This window comes from Oncorhynchus kisutch, linkage group LG17 (genome assembly GCF_002021735.2).
Source record: "Oncorhynchus kisutch isolate 150728-3 linkage group LG17, Okis_V2, whole genome shotgun sequence".
Taxonomy (NCBI): domain Eukaryota; kingdom Metazoa; phylum Chordata; class Actinopteri; order Salmoniformes; family Salmonidae; genus Oncorhynchus; species Oncorhynchus kisutch.
In genome coordinates this window covers 45,174,449-45,191,882 of record NC_034190.2, presented here as the reverse complement: position 1 = coordinate 45,191,882, position 17,434 = coordinate 45,174,449, and the positions used below count along the sequence as shown (strand labels likewise).

The 17,434-nt window shown below is 44.1% G+C and overlaps 1 long non-coding RNA gene and 1 pseudogene across 3 annotated transcripts; one reads left to right on the top strand and one right to left on the bottom strand.

Moving 5' to 3' along the window:
- Positions 1-4,948: 4,948 nt before the first annotated feature.
- On the bottom strand, positions 4,949-8,327 carry LOC109906959 (uncharacterized; annotated as a pseudogene).
- Positions 8,328-9,215: 888 nt separating this feature from the next.
- Positions 9,216-16,073, top strand: LOC109907738 (uncharacterized). 3 transcript variants are annotated; one of them, XR_002257586.2, is made up of 5 exons: positions 9,216-9,430; positions 10,609-10,856; positions 10,958-11,054; positions 12,702-12,902; positions 14,261-16,001. It is a non-coding gene; the product is annotated as an uncharacterized LOC109907738 (long non-coding RNA). The 3 variants fall into 3 exon arrangements; XR_002257585.2 differs by lacking the exon at positions 14,261-16,001 and having other exon boundaries at positions 9,224-9,430; positions 12,702-13,760; XR_002257584.2 differs by lacking the exon at positions 12,702-12,902 and having other exon boundaries at positions 9,227-9,430; positions 14,261-16,073.
- The last annotated feature ends 1,361 nt before the right edge of the window (positions 16,074-17,434 follow it).

The window sequence follows — 17,434 nt, the reverse complement described above, 5'->3', positions numbered from 1 at the left end:
GAACTTTTTGGCAACAATGCAAAACGTTATGTTTGGCGTAAAAGCAACACAGCTCATCACCCTGAACACACCATCCCCACTGTCAAACATGGTGGTGGCAGCATCATGGTTTGGGCCTGCTTTTCTTCAGCAGGGACAGGGAAGATGGTTAAAATTGATGGGAAGATGGATGGAGCCAAATACAGGACCATTCCGGAAGAAAACCTGATGGAGTCTGCAAAAGACCTGAGACTGGGACGGAGATTTGTCTTCCAACAAGACAATGATCCAAAACATAAAGCAAAATCTACAATGGAATGGTTCAAAAATAAACATATCCAGGTGTTAGAATGGCCAAGTCAAAGTCCAGACCTGAATCCAATCGAGAATCTGTGGAAAGAACTGAAAACTGCTGTTCACAAATGCTCTCCATCCAACCTCACTGAGCTCGAGCTGTTTTGCAAGTAGGAATGGGAAAACATTTCAGTCTCTCGATGTGCAAAACTGATAGAGACATACCCCAAGCGACTTACAGCTGTAATCGCAGCAAAAGGTGGCGCTACAAAGTATTAACTTAAGGGGGCTAAATAATTTTGCACACCCAATTTTTCAGTTTTTGATTTGTTAAAAAAGTATGAAATATCCAATAAATGTCGTTCCACTTCATGATTGTGTCCCACTTGTTGATTCTTCACAAAAAAATACAGTTTTATATCTTTATGTTTGAAGCCTGAAATGTGGCAAAAGGTCGCAAAGTTCAAGGGGGCCGAATACTTTCGCAAGGCACTGTAGGCGTACAGAGGCCAATTATCAGCAACCTGTGTTCCAAAGGAAAGTTGTTTTAAACTTGGATTAGCTATAATTTTAAAAGGCTAATTGATCATTAGAAAAACATTTTGCAATTGTGTTAGCACAGCAGAAAACTGTTGTCCTGATTAAAGAAGCAATACAACTGGCCTTCTTTAGACTAGTTGAGTATCTGGAGCATCAGCATCTGTTGGTTCAATTACAGGCTAAAAATGGCCAGAAACAAAGCACTTTCTTCTGAAACTTGTCAGTCTATTCTTGTTCTGAGAAAAGAAGGCTATTCCATGTGTGAAATTGTAGAGAAACTGAAGATCTGGTACAACGCTGTTTACTACTCGCTTCACAGACCAGAACTGGCTCTAACCAGAATAGAAAGAGGAGTGGGAGGCCCTGGTGCACAACTGAGCAAGAGGACAAGTACATTAGTGTCTAGTTTGAGAAACAGACGCCTCACAAGTCCTCAACTGGCAGCTTCATTAAATAGTACCCGTAAAACACCAGTCTCAAAGTCAACAGTGAAGAGGCGACTCCGGGATGCTGGCCTTCTAGGCAGCGCTGCAAAGAAAAAGCCATATCTCAGACTGGCCAATACAAATAAAAAATTAAGAAGGGCAAATAAACACAGACACTGGACAGAGGAACTCCATATACTACCCACCACTGCGACCTGTATGCTCTTGTTGGCTGGCCCTCGCTTCATATTCGTCGCCAAACCCACTGGCTCCAGGTCATCCATAAGTTCTTGCTAGGTAAAGCCCCGCCTTATCTCTGCTCACTGGTCACTATAGCAGCACACACACGTAGCACGCGCTCTAGCAGGTATATTTCAATGGTCACCCCCAAAGAAAATTCCTTCTTAGATAGATGTGCAGAAGATGAATGTGCAAGTAGCGATACTGGGGTGCAAAGGAGAAGAAAAAAAAACAATATGGGGATGAGGTAGTTGGGTGGGCTAATTACAGATGGGCTATGTACAGGTGCAATGATCTGTAAGCTGCTCTGATAGCTGATGCTTAAATTTAGTGAGGGAGATTTGAGTCTCCAGCTTCAGTGATTTTTGCAATTTGTTCCTGTCCTTGGCCTCAGAGAACTGTAAGGAAAAGGCGGCCAAAGTAGGAGTTGGCTTTGGGGGTGACCAGTGAAATATACCTGCTGGAGCGCGTGCTATGGGTGGGTGCTGCTATGGTGACCCGTGAGCTGAGATAAGGCGGGGCTTTACTTAGCAAAGACTTACAGATGACTTGGAGCCAGTGGGTTTGGCCATGAATATGATGCGAGCGCCAGCCAATGAGAGCATACATGTCGCAGTGGTGGGTAGTATATGGGGCTTTTGGTGACAAAACGGATGGCACTGTGATAGACTCCAATTTGTTGAGTAGAGTGTTGTAGGCTATTTTGTAAATGACATCACCGAAGTCAAGGATCGGTAGGATGGTCAGTTTTACAATGTATGTTTGGCAGAATGAGTGAAGGATGCTTTGTTGCGAAATAGGAAGCTGATTCTAGATTTAATTCTTAATTGGAGATGCTGAATGTGAGTCTGGAAATAGAGTTTACAGCCTAAACAGACACCTAGGTATTGGCAGTTGTCCACATATTCTAAAGTCAGAACCTCCCAGAGTAGTGATGATAGTCGGGCAGGCGGGTGCGGACAGCGATCGGTTGAAGAGCATGCATTTAGTTTTACTAGCATTTAAAAGCAGTTGGAGGCCACGGAAGGATGTTGTACTGCATTGAAGCTCGTTTGGAGGTTTGTTAGCACAGTGTGCAAAGAAGGGCCAGATGTATACAGAATGGTGTCGTCTGCGTAGAGGTGGATCAGAGAATCACCAGCAGCAAGAGTGACATCCTTGATGTATACAGAGAAGACTCGGCCCGAGAATGGAACCCTGTGGCACCCCCATAGAGACTGCCGTGGGTCCCTCCGATTTCACACACTGAACTCCATCAGAGAAGTAGTTGGTGAACCAGGCGAGGCAGTCATTTGAGAAACCAAGGCTATTGAGTCTGCCGATAAGAATGGGGTGATTGACAGAGTCAAAAGCCTTGGCCAGGTCGATGAAGACGACTGCACAGTACTGTCTTTTATCGATGGCGGTTATGATATCGTTTAGGACCTTGAGCGTGGCTGAGGTGCACCCATGACCAGCTCGGAAACCAGATTGAATAGTGGAAAAGGTACAGTGGGATTCAAAATGGTCGGTGATCTGTTTGTTAACTTGGCTTTCGAAGATTTTAGAAATGCAGGGCAGGATGGATATAGGTCTGTAACAGTTTGGGTCTAGAGTGTCTCTCCCTTTGAAGAGGGGGATGACCACAGAATCTTTCCAATCTTTGGGGATCTCAGACGATACGAAAGAGAGGTTGAACAGGCTAGTAATAGGCGTTGCAACAATTTCGGGAGATAATTTTTTAGAAAGAGGGTCCAGATTGTCTAGCCCAGCTGATTGGTAGGGATCCAGATTTTGCAGCTCTTTTAGAATATCAGCTGTCTGGATTTGGGTGAAGGAAATGTGTGTGGGGGGTGGGCTTGGGCAAGTTTCTGCGGGGGGTGCAGAGCTGTTGGCCGGGGTATTGGTAGCCAGGTGGAAAGTATGGCCAGCCGTAGAAAAATGCTCATTGAAATGATCATAGATTTATCGGTGATGACAGTGTTTCCTAGCCTCAGAACAGTGGGCAACTGGGAGGAGGTGCTCTTATTCTCCATGGACTTTACAGTGTCCCAAAACTTTTGGGAATTAGTGCTACAGGATGCAAATTTCTGTTTGTAAAAGCTAGACGTAGCTTTCCTAACTGACTGTGTATATTGGTTCCTGACTTCCCTGAAAAGTTGCATATCGCGGGGGCTATTTGATGCTAATGCAGTACGCCACAGGGTGTTTTTGTGCTGGTCAAGGGCAGTCAAGTCTGGGGTGAACCAAGGACTATATCTGTTTAGTTCTACATTTTTTGAATGGGGCATGCTTATTTAAGATGGTGAGGAAAGCACTTTTAAAGAACAACCAGGCATCCTCTACTGAAGGATATCTTTCCAGGATACCCCGGGCCAGGTCGATTAAAGGCCTGCTCGCTGAAGTGTTTTAGGGAGCGTTTGACTGTGGTGGGGGGGTGGTCGTTTGACCACAGACCCATTACGGATGCAGGAAATGAGGCAGTGATTGCTGAGATCCTGGTTGAAGACAGCAGAGGTGTATTTAGAGAGCAAGTTGGTCAGGATGATATGAGGGTGCCCATGGTTACAGATTTAGGGTATTAGTCACACTCTCAGTGACTCCTATACCGTCCATACTCTAGTAGAAACCAGTGACAGCACCTAGTGACATACATACACTTATAGCAGGCACTTTATCCTAACTTCCCCTGTAAGTCGCTCTGCGTAAGAGCATCTGCTATATGACTTAAATGTAAAAAAATAGCACTGAGGGCAGATACCTGCAATCCCAGCTATAAACATGGCATTTCAGAGCTGGCCAGACATACTGCTTTTACAGGACAGACGCAGACATACGCAGTAAACAAATCGAATCAGCAAGAGAGACTGGGTGTGTATTGCGTCAGAGGGGCAATGGGCACCATTTTTTGGACATACGAACCCACACATGCACACGTCAACACTGCTAATTGCATTTGCACATAGGCTAACCTGCGAACCATTTACTACTTAAAGGGGCAATCTAAAATTGCTAAACCCATTGATTCTTGATTAATATAAAAGTCATGAATACTGCATCAGAACCAAAATATACGCTTGTTTTAAACAATGTAATTGTAAAGAAACACTTTATAGCCTTAACACAAGCTTTAAACTACAAGCCATGTTTTTGTGAATTTGAGAGTGGTTACATTTTTCCAGCCCTAACCCTCAACTTTATGGTTTGAACTGCAGATTGACCCTTTAATGTAGCCTAAACTTAGCAAAACACTCATTGTGATATTAAGTAGAGTAATATTTAAAAGTAATTGGCCCAGGAAATCATATGATGCTGTGATGAAGAATCTTCCCATATCTTATCACCATCTAGAAGTCACCTCTGACACTCCACCTTAACCCTGGTTCTACTACATTGGTAGAATATGAATATAGGGGTGTCCAAAGACTGGAAGCATCCACAACTAGACTGAATCAAAATGTGTGCATAATCTCACATCACTGACAAAGGAAACGAGTACAAAACCTTTTTATTTCATTGTAAAAAGATAAACTGTTACAAATACAAAGTATTTTTGGTGGTCCATTGATCTAGAAAATAATAGATAGGAACTAAACACTGAGAAAGTATCTATGTAAAGAAGAGAAAAAGAGAAGAGTAAAATTACCCACACCTGTAGAGCTTAATTCCCAGACATGAATCTCTGTAAAAAGGAATCAGTAGCCTTCAGTTCAGAGCCTGAACACAGAAATATATGACAGACAATAAAAGTCTAGTTCGGAGTGAACTCTTTTATGACATCTATCACATTTATATATCTGTCTTACATCATTCTACAAAGTGATCAGGAAGAAAAACACTGACAGTGACCTTGGTTTGCATGCAATCAGGTCATAAACCTGGGGAGACAGGGTCAGATTGTCAGCCTCACAAGCCTAGTTGCTCCCGAGAGAGGTATCCAGAGAATAACAGATATTCAGTTTAGCCTCCTGAGCTAATATAAATCATCAACAAATAACCTCTGCTGACCTCACACCACATCCACCCCTTTCTTCACAGACCTTTTTATTACATATTTTCTTGTTCTTCCCCATTCCCGCTACCTTTATCGTGACCTTCTCCTCCTCCTGTTTCAGAGGGTGTTTCTGTCAGCTTCTGGAACTTCTTCAGGTCAGCACAGAACACCTGAGAGTGTGACAGAGTCATGCTCCATTGACATCAATGCATGACTTAGTGAAAGTTCAAGTAACTGATGTCTCAAGTTAGCCTTTATAGATTAGAGAGAGATAAAGTGTAGAGGGAACAGAAGAGGGGATGGATTCTGACCACTAGTTTGTGTGCTACTCACCGAGTGTGCCACTCACCGAGCGTAAGGACCCCATGGCTGTCTGAAGAATTCCCCTAACACAGAAATAAAATCAATCAGTGTTTTGTTCAGAATGACAGTTTGAGGTTGTTAAGCACATACTGTAGGGTGAATCCTCACCAATCTCACAGCAGACTTTGTCTCTGAGGCTCTACCGCCCGTTTACAGCTGCACAGCTGTAGTCTTGTTCAGTAATCTGCCACACATGTCCACAGGCACAACACAGGCCTTGTCCATCAGACACACACAGTCTGCCACCTAAAGGTGGAACACAGGTAACGCTTAATATTATGCCTGTGTATAATGCATTCGCAGTGGTGGCCTCCATCACACCTATTCATTCCAAGACTTGCTATAGGCATGGCTCCTTCCCCAAAAATATATTCATAATAATGCACTACATACAGTTGGTTCATAGAAAGCCATTCCTCAGCTGCACACTTTGAAGATGCACCCTTAATTGCCCTGAAGGGTTGAGGCATACGTTGGGGCCCACCCTGGGCAGAGTGCGCAGTGAATCCCCAGCCTGCAGGTAGCCACTGGGGTCCACCGTCCACCGCCTCCACATTGCTGTCTGACAACCAGAGCACATGTCAGCGCGATAGACACAAAGAGAAGCATAAAGGATTTGAAAGAGCGAGATAGATATCAGACAGACAGCCAGAGTGGTGTTGATGGTAGTTGAGGGGGTACCTGCAAGGGCATGCAGGGACGGGAAGTTGTGGTAGATGGTCTGGTCCAACTGCCCTGGATATGAGAGATCTGGTTGTTGGAGGTGCAGATGAAGGAGAACCGGCACTCTGTGGTGTCCCGGAACAGCAGTCTCACACCTGGGGTGAAGAATACACCTGTGAAAATGTTGGCAATGTGTTAAAAGTGTGGGTCGGTTGCTCCCCACTGTGTACAGATCCCCCAACTTCACCTTCAGCTGGAAATGATCATTCAGCAGCTCTTCCTCCTTCATGTCTGGGTCAAAGCTCACAGCCACTAGCACCTCCTCTTCCTACTTCCACCTCCATCCCTCCCTTGGATCTCTTCCCTGACACCTTTGACCCCTGGAGCAGGGCCCCTTTCCCTCCTCCCATCCCTGTCTCCTGTGGTGTTGGGACTATTGTAGGTGTAGTACCATAGAGTTGCTGAGAGTCCCCACTCATCTACATCTAGACCAGAGTTGTGGGGGTGATGTTTGGGGCTTTTAGAATTATAATCTGTAACATCTTAAAGTTACCTGTAGTTGCTGTGAGTCCTGGACCTGCACCCCTCTCTGTGTGTGCAATACCTGCTGCTGGGGGTCCCAGATGAGTGACTGCGTGGTGTTGCCGTACCCCTGCACCGCCCACCGGGATGTGAATGTTCCTGTTCATGAACTGGGCTGGAAACAGAGCTGGCCACCACCTTTTGGTATTGCACCTCCTCATGACCCCCCGACCACCCCATCAGCGTGGAAACCGCATGACCCGAGCCAATAGGAACTTGCGTTGGCGTAGTGTGTGCCATTTACACTGTAGTTCCCCCGGCAATCTGCATGGCACTGTGTGCCTCCTGGGGGATGGCAATGTGTGTGTAATGCCACAATGACCACGTGACCCTGGCGGGGAAGAGTAGACAGGGATGGTCCAGGTCTCTCCAGTGGGGCTGGTGATGGTACCTGTAACACTGTACCGGTGGCTGCGATCTACAGTCAACACGTCTGGCCTCAGAGACACGTAGCTCTGCTGCTGTACCTGAACTTGGGGGTGGCTAGTACAGTGGCCAGCTACTGACCAGGCAGGGCGTTGGACACTGTGATGGCATGTCCACCTTACGCTTCTTGGCTGGCTGCAGGGAGGTGGTCTGGATGATGCTCCCCTGGGGAGAATACTGCTGCTGCGTGGGGGAAGAGAGCTTCCTCTGTCTGGATCTGGACCTGCTGTTCACCTGCCACTGCTGCCAGCAACCCGGCCTGCAGCTGAAGGTTAGCTATGTGTGTACACCAATTGGTGGGCCTGTGTGTGTGTGTGTTTACCTGTTGGCGCTGTTCCCGGACTGTAATAGCTGGGCTATGGTGACCCCCTGTAGCTGTTGATGGGAGGAGGTGGAGGAATGCAGCTGCAGGACCTGGCACGAAAACCACCTGGCCCTACTGTTGCCCCCTGACCTGCACCTACAGGAGAGGGTGAAATAGGGGTTGTCTGCTGTCAGTATCTTTTCCAAATACATTTTGGTTAACTAGGATAATCCTCTCAGCAATAATTGCTACTAATTTTTAGGAGAGTGACAGGGACAGAGACAGAATGATGAGGGAGAAAGAGAGTAGAGCAAGGAGCGCAAGAAAAAGTCCTGACCTGTATTATGTCTTGGCCTTGCGGCTGTGGTCATATGGGGCGAGAGCTGCTGCTGTCATGACATCACCTTCTGCTGGGACACCTGTACCTGCTGTTGCTGAAGGTAGAGCACAATGTGGTTACCCACCCTGAAACCACAAATGGATCAGCCAAAGGGCAAGGGTCCACTTTCTCCAAAAACACTCCTTCTGTCAGACTCATCTTTATCCTAACCGTGCAAGCCTCGGGCTCCAAGAACTACACCACACCTACCACCTCCGATACTTCACCCTCATTCACTTCCAATTCTCCTCCTGTCTTCAACCTCTGCTTTCACTTTCTATCATTCTTCTTTAATAAACCATCTCCCTTTTTCTCCGCCATTTTTAACCAACTCAAGCTCACCCTCTTTTTCTCCCTCTCTCCCTCTCTGTATTCCAATTTAACCAGCTGTCACAATCTCCGTAGAATCAGCAGGAACCCCTTGGGATGTCAGTGTGGCCTGTTGCACTTCATGTCCCCTTTAAAATGACTAACACATACATTTTTCGTGGTACCTGAAGGGGGGGTAATCTCGCGTTAGCATCACACCGCAGTATAACGCTTTCTGATTGGCCGACTGGACATTGATGCCAATTTTGCAATTTTGTTGCTAGATTTAGCAACTTTTCAGACTACCCTGGCAACTTTTGAAAAGTGACTCAAACGCTAACATGCACGCATTTTCCTTCTAAATGACACAAAAAGATTTTCTCTGTCACACACCCAGTCACAACACACGTGCCTGGCTGCAAACGTGAATTGTGAGTGACGTCAGCAGCAGGCACTCGTGCACAGCCAGCAGTAATTTCAGCAAATCATTGTTGGCGAGCCAAACGAGCCAAACCCAATGAATATAGTTGGTCACGAATGTTTGATCTTGAACAGAACTTGCAACATCAATCAACATGTCTCAATCAAAATTGTACAGAAAATAGTGAGAGTCTGTACCTGAACAAATGTCAAATCATATTTTTCGCTGAGATTGCCAGTCAATTTGAGTAACGATATTGTGGATTCTACGCAATGACGCAGTTTTACGTTATCACGCAATAACATCACAACGTCATTTAGCAACAAATCAACCTGCCTCTAGAAACTTACCCAGAAAATAAATTGGCAACACTGCGACTGGAGTGTAACTGTAAAATGGCGCCCAGTGAAATCTGAGTGGAAAATAAAAGGGAATGTAATAAAAGAGCACAGAGACAATTTGTGACTCCAATGCACAAGAATAACGCTTCTACGGGCGTGTCCATCCAAACAGTCAAGTTGGAAGGAAGAAGGTAAAGGCAGGGAGGGGAGTTAGCTGCGTTAACGTTACAGTATCTGGAATACTAAACTAACTAGTTACTCTATCCCCCGTATTATATATTTTTTGTACTTTCATTGACTTGCCATCTTCTATTTGCTCAAGAGCTGCACATTATTTTGTAGGCAGTTAACGTTAGTCAGCACCAGTAACCCACCTTTAACGCTACAGTAGTAACTAGCTAATGCAAATGTGTCATTTGTTCATTATCAATGACAATATGAACAATGGTTTTAATCCCGTTAAAATTGAGATCGTTTTATCTGGTGTTCTCCCAAGTTGACCTACCTGCTCGAGCAAAGAAACAAGCAAGACTTTCCAGTCGAGCGCATGCCCTACCTGTTAGTAGTTGTTCCGAGTGGTGGTTTAATTCCCATGACTAGAAAAACACCGAGCTTCTGAGGCATTCGCTGAATCCCGACCACCCAGGCCATCAAATATAACCCTTTAGTTTCTGATGTGTAACGTTCTTGGATTCAACCACTGACCAAGTCCCGAGGGGCGTTCAGTTCACTTCCACGTTTGCTACGTTGCATGACGGTTTGTACTGAACCGTGCACACAGTTCTTCAACAGCGTTTGCGGTACGTTTGGTGGGCATGGCGAGGTGTGACAATTAAAAATCGTGCTGCACGGTAATATCTTGCATGTGCATTTCACTGTGGATATATTTTTTACATCGACTCTTTTTGGAATTAGCACAGCAAACATCTACTTGGAATAATTTGTTATATTAGCTTTGCTGCAAGGTCTTTTGTTTAAACGTTCCCTCCTTTGCAACAGACCAAATGTTTTGCAGATTTCGACTAATGAATACACCCGTGGCCGTACAGTACCGTTTCGGTTTAATTCAACGTTGCACACTGTTCTGTCATACTGAAAGCAACACTTGCTGAACAGGAATCTAGGTCCTACTATCTTCAGTGAGTGGACGGCCACAATAGTTAACATTTTCCTCAGCAAATATGATTGATCTAAAACGTTATTTTCCATCCAAAACTGAAGCATGTTTCTTGTGAACCAACCAAATCTGACTAGCTGTGTACCGCAACCCCATTGATGTACAGCCATTGTAATGTATGCCTTCATGACAGTAAGTCATTAACGGCAGGGTTATGGTACAATACTAATTGACATGCATCTGTCACCTTAGAGTAGCGAATAGTATGGAAGGCTTGTTTGAGGAGCTAGTGAGGCTGAAGGTCCACAGTGTCCCCAGTATCGGATGAAGGAGTTCCTGGAGTCCCTGTCCAACAAGAGCTCAGAGGCACTGCAGGAGTTCAACCAGCAGGCAGGTGTTATCACTACAACCACCACCATGGTTTACCAGCAGTGCATCTACAACTGCATCTACACAGACAGCAACGAGGTGGCTGGGTCACTGCTGGAACTGTCTGTCTGGTAAGAGACTGAGGGCATGAAAGACAAGGTACCGTTCGTGAAAGACAAGATGGAGTTGTTGACATTATCCATATTATAACCACATTGTGCTCTACCTTCAGCAACAGCAGGTACAGGTGTCCCAGCAGAAGGGGATGTCATGACAGCAGCAGCTCTTGCCCCATATGACCACAGCCGCAAGGCCAAGACATAATACAGGTCAAGACTTTTTCCTCGTTCTCCTTTCTCTCCCTTCTTTCTCCCTCATCATTCTCTCTGTCTGTCTCACTGCCACTCTCCTAAAAATGAGTGGCAATTATTAAAGTGCATTCAGACACCCTTTATTTATTCCAGATTGTTACGTTACAGCCTTATTCTAAAATTGATCAAATATTTTATTCCTCCTCAATCTACACACACTACCACATTATGACAAAGCAAATACAGGTTTAGACTTTTGCAAAAAAAAAAAAGTAAGTCACATTTACCCTTTACCCATTAGTACTTTATTGCAGCAATTACAGCCTTGAGTCTTCTTTGGTATGACCATACAAGCTTGGCACACCTACCTCCTCTCAAGCTGTAAGGTTGGATGGGGAGCATCGATGCACAGCTATTTTCAGGTCTCTCCAGAGATGTTAGATCAGGTTTAAGTCTGGGCTCTGGCTGGGCCACTCAAGGACATTCAGAGACTTGTCCCGAAGCTACTCCTGTGTTGTCCTGGCTGTGTGCTTAGGGTCATTCTTCTGTTAGGTGAACCGTCGCCGCAGTTGGAGGTCCTGAGTGCTCTGGAGCAGGTTTCCATCAAGGATCTTGCTGTACTTTGCTCAATTCATCTTTCCCTTGATCCTAACTAATCTCCCAGTCCCTGCCGATGAAAAACATCCCCACAGATGCTGCCACCACCATGCTTCACCATAGAGATGGTGCCTCCAGACGTGACACTGGGCATTCAGGCCAAAGAGTTCAATCTTGGTTTCATCAGACTAGAGAATCTTGTTTCTCATGGTCTGAGAGTCTTTAGGTGCCTTTTGGCAAACTCCCAAGTGGACTGTTGTGCCTTTTACTGAGGAGTGGCTTCTGTCTCGCCATTCTACCAGAAAGGCCTGATTGGTGGAGTGCTGCTCAGATGGTTGTCCTTCTGGATGGTTCTCCCATCTCCATACAGAAAGTCTTGAGCTCTGTCAGTGACCATCGGGTTCTTGGTCACCTTTCTGATCAAGGCCCTTCTCTCCCATTTGGCGGGCCAGCCAGCTCTAGTTAGTCTTGGTGGTTCCAAACTTCTTCCATTTAAGAATGATGGAGGCCACTGTGTTCTTTGGGGACCTTCAATTCTGTAGATATTTTTTGATACCCTTCCCCAGATCTGTGCCTCGACACAATCCGGTCTCGGAGCTCCCAAGTTGTAGAAACATCTCAAGAATGATCAATGGAAACAGGATGCACCTGAGCTCAATTTCAACTCTAATAGCAAAGTGTCTGAATACTTATGTAAATAACATATTTCTGTTTGACATTTTTGCTAATTTATATGTATGTAAAAACACTTTTTACTTTGTCATTATGGGGTAATGTGTGTAGATTAAGATTTTAATTATTTGATCCATTTTAGAATAGGGCTGTAACGTAACAAGATCTGTAAAAAGTCAAGGGGTCTGAATACTTATTATATTTTTTTGTTAACCAGTCTTGCTCACTGCTACTTGTTTCTCTTTGTCATGATTATGCCTCTGCAGTCTCTTCCTTTTTTTTTTCTTTCACTTTCATAATTGTTTTCCTTACCTGAGTATTGCCCAGCAACAGGTATATGGAGACACTTGAAAGTTCACACTCAGGATGTACTTTCCTCTCTGTTTTTCCTGCCAGCTTTGTGTTACTGGACTGAACAGACCTGGGATGACCTCATTAAGCTGGCTGGAGGCACAGTGAATAATGCTCAGGCCATAGTGCCCTCCTTAACAACTATCACCACAGTGGCAGTGAATGACTTGCAGACCTTTGGCCCCTCTTGACCAGGGTTGTGTTCAATTGGAGCAAATGGGAGAAAACACTTTGAAAATGGAAGAGGTGCCACATGAATTTGTCATTTAGGAACACTGACTTTGGTTTTCTGTTTGAAAATGTTTTTTTTCAAGCTAGGCTTACAGTCATGGTTGACAAACCACTTTTTACATTGGTTTGTCATCCATTGGTCTCAGCCATTGGTCCAGCTAGGCAGGGTAGTAATACTGTGCTGTCTACGGGACAGCCCCTCGGAAACACAGACATACTCACTATCAACACAACCACACACACTATCAACACTCTACCACACACACAACAGACAGACGATTAAACTTGGAATTAGCCTAAATCTCTCGACCAATGGCTGAGACTAATGGTGTTACATTAAAATAGATGACGATCTCGGCCTCACCTGTCGTAAGTGAATGATGGTGATGAAATAATCTGGACCTCGTTTACGAGACACTGTGGTAACCTTTACCACTCCGTACTCAGTACTCGTCACACAGCACCTGGAGTAACATGGTCTAACTAATAGAAGTAGACAAACGACTGCATGCTGTGGTAGCGGAATCAGAATTCTTTAGGTAACATTGATAAATAAGATGTTTTATCAATGTTCATAAGTATGCTTATGTGGGAAAAGTTACTTGGGCCCCAGAGAGGAGAGGTCAGGCTTGTCTTCTTATGGGAATGTGTCTGTAACTATTACTTGTCCACTCTGAGGTTGCCTTTCTCTTGATTTAGTATATGTCATAGGAGGCTCACTGTCTCTGTGAGCTTGTCCAGGAGGGGTTGTATTTTTGTTGGGAGTGTCTAGTATTGACAATTGATATATGCCATTGGATGAGGTAAAGTTTTGGTTCTAAGTGGTACCAAGAACGAGATAAGAACTTAGTTTAGGAGACCAAACTGAACGATAATTTATAGCCAATGCTGTCTGGCTATGTGTGTCTTTGCTATAAATGATCTCAGTTGCCATTATGTAAGCACTCTCAGAGAATTCATTTATGGACACTGAATTGATCTGAGAGTCACAGGGCTATGGTGAAGCTCATATAATTAAAGATGGACTTTATGATAACTCTGACTTGTGTGTGGTTTGCTCTCTCGCGATTTGGTAATACAGGAAATTTCCACGACAATGCACAGCAGGAAATGTGACACTTCTGACACATTTTGCTAGATACACCCATACTCTGTGCAGCACCCAAACCAAGTGGCAAGAATATGCTTATGAAGATTCTTCCTAAATTCATGGGCAGCATTCTGAGCAATGTGAAACTAGAAGAACTATGCACGTCGAACTTGATGCTGTGAATGTAATCAACATATTACCCATGAAGATTTTCTACATTTTGATTATTGTTCAGTGTCCAATCACCATCAAATCCCTCACTCACCATGTCCTTCTGTTTCAGGGGGGTCACCATGAAGATGATCCTAACATTCTGCTCCCACACCATCCTCCAGAAGTCAGCCATGCTGCTGCGCAAAGGACCCTGGCTACAGATTAAGTCTGGCTCTGTACAGCCCCCTGAAAAGCAGACCACTGACTTGATGAATGGATATATGGACAGACAGAGTACTTACAGGGACATAACTAGCGTTGATATAGCTTCACTCTACAGTGGTAATCTGAAATCACAGGGACTGTTATTAATCAACGTGATCAGAAAGTGGGAAGCATTACCGAACATGGGAGGGTTGTGCTCATGTACTTAGATACAGCAGGTTATATAGTCATGGTAATTACACTCCTATTACTCAGGGGCAGCATGTGGTGGTGCTATGATATGGTGTGTGCTATGATACTCTCAAGGCAGTATGTAGGGGTATCTGTTCTCTCTGTTAGCCTTCCAGGTCTCCAGCCCTGGTAGTGAGTTCTTTACCATCATCCAGCTCCTGAAGAATAAACAGCTAATGGGACACTATGAAACAGCCACAGCAGACACTGCACAAAGACTCCAAAGCACAATCATCTACTGTATGGTGTGGTCTCACAAGACTGATGGCCTAGATTAGTGAGTTTGGTTTACCAGCGAGTGATTGAAAGCACAGGTGGAATTCCTGTAGGATATGTGCCCGTGAAAGCACCCTTATTCGATGTGGAAATATGGCAACAGTCTTTAGCCGATTAAAACATGTTTTTTAAACAACTTTAAATTGAGCTCCAATTTTCCTCAAAGTGGTGTTTTTACAAGTGACTACACCCATAATGTTCTTAATTCCATCATTCCATGCTTCTGGGTTGGACTTGAGAAAACAACAATAGGCTAAAACACTTCACTAACAGCACTCAGTTACTGTATATCAACTAATGAAAGGTTACTTTTCTCTTCCATATTTTAGCAGATGCTCTTATCCAGAGCAATTACGGTTAAGTGCCTTGCACATCAACATATTTTTCACCTAGTTGGCCTCAGGGATTCGAACCTTTCGGTTACTGGCCCAACGCTCTTAACCGCTCCGCTACCTGCCACCCATACCATTTCACAAAGACTCAAGTTATTATATCCACTCCTTCAGTGACTTTCAGAGTTCCTCACCTCATGTTTGTTAGGGGTGCAGAGATTAGGCAAAGCTTCCTTTGGTAACCAAGAACGGAAGTATAGTGTAGAGGGAGCCAGGCTGGTGAGGTGGTGTTGGGTAGTTTTAAAAGAAATGTGATCAGATGATCACAAAGCCAAATCCCCCACCCACCCCTGCTAGCTAAAGAGGAATTTGGACACACAGTGGCTCTCACACACACAAGGATTCGAACACCAACCTGAGAACACTATAAAAACCTGCATCAACAGGTCTACAACTCAAAACACAGGTAAAGCACAGAGTGAGCAACCCCAGTCTAGTGTTCCTTATTAGTTAGTAACACCTTTGTAAGTGCTCCTTTGAGTGAGAAAGAGTTTAGAGAGCAACGGGGGCTCTTCCCATCGATGTGTTATGTCCTGTCAAGTTGTCAGTCTCCAATTATCCAAGCCACCACATTTTATTCTCTCTCAATTCAAAGGGCTTTATTGGATTAGGAAACATATGTTTACATTGCCAACGCAAGTGAATAGATAATAGGCAAAAGTGAAATAAACAATCAAAAATTAACTGTAAACATTACACTCACAAAGGTTTCAGAGAAATAGAGACATTTCAAATGTCATTGTGGCTATGTACAGTGTTATAACGATAGTTAAAGTACAAAAGAGAAAATAAATAAACATAAAGATGGGTTGTATTTACAATGGTGTTTGTTTTTCACTGGTTGCCCTTGTGGCAACAGGTCACAAATCACGCTGCTGTGATTTCACATCATGGTATTTCACCCAATTGATATGGGAGTTTATCAAAACTGGATTTGTTTAAAAAAAATGTGGGTCTGTGTAATCTGAGGGAAATATGTGTCTCTAATATGGTCATACATCTGGCAGGTTAGGATGTGCAGCTCAACTTTGCACCTCCTTTTGTGGGCAGTGAGCACATAGCCTGTCTTCTCTTGAGAGCCAGGTCTGCCTACAGCGGCCTCTCAATAGCAAGGCTATGCTCGCTCTCTCTCTCTCTCTCTCTCTCTCTGAAAAGTGGGAGGGAGAGAGGGATGGGTGGAGATGGAGACTAAAGGGGCAGAAAGAAATAAGCAAATAAGTAAGAAATGTGTCTGTGGATAATGTGTTTATTTGCTATTAATTCAGATTTGTTTGAATGCTGCCACATGTTGCTCATGAATGGTACCTATAAAATGTAGTAATACACAGCTGTGTACCTTAAAACCTTAGGTAACCTGGCCAGCTGCATACCACCATGCACCCTACTGCTGGCTTGCCTCAAACTAACCAGGGTTGGTCCTGGTTGGTTCCTGGATGGGAGACCAGATGATGCAGGTAGTGGTGTTGGAGGGCCAGTAGGAGGCCCTGTTTCCTCTGGTCTAAAACAAATAATATCCCAGGGCACTGATTGGGGCTATGGCCCTGTGTAGGGTGCTTTCTTTGGATGGGATGTTAATAAATGGGTGTCCTGACTCTCTGTGGTCACTAAATATCCCATGGCACTTATTGTAGGGGTGGTAACCCTGGTGTCCTGGCTACATTCTCAGTTCTCAGTCAACTTACCTGGTAATTTAAGCGTAACTTTTTCTTATCACTTCAATCAAGAGAGGACAGATACCACTGGTCTAAGCAATAGTTTATCAATTATATATGTATATCACATACAAATACCAAAACAACTTTTTTAAATTATGTAACAAGTGTAAATAACATGAAAAATCTTTTGTTCCTGTTGTGAAGTTGATTTTATTTTTGTTTCATACTGTGAACATTGTTTATTGAGTCCATTAATATAATTAGAGGGTCATTAGTCCATAGAATTATCATTAGTTCTAATTCTAGCCATACACATTCTAATGCTAGGTAGTCAAGGTTACAGCATCTCAACAATTTTCAAATCTGCATCTCATTCCAGCAGGGAAAGTGTCCGTGCCATGAATGGATAGAAGACTCCCTCATGATAATGAAACAATTTAAACATACCGTGTGTACCTAATAATAATTTGACCTAAGATTTGTGGGGGAGTTTCTTCTTAGAACCTGTGCTCTTCCAACATAGAC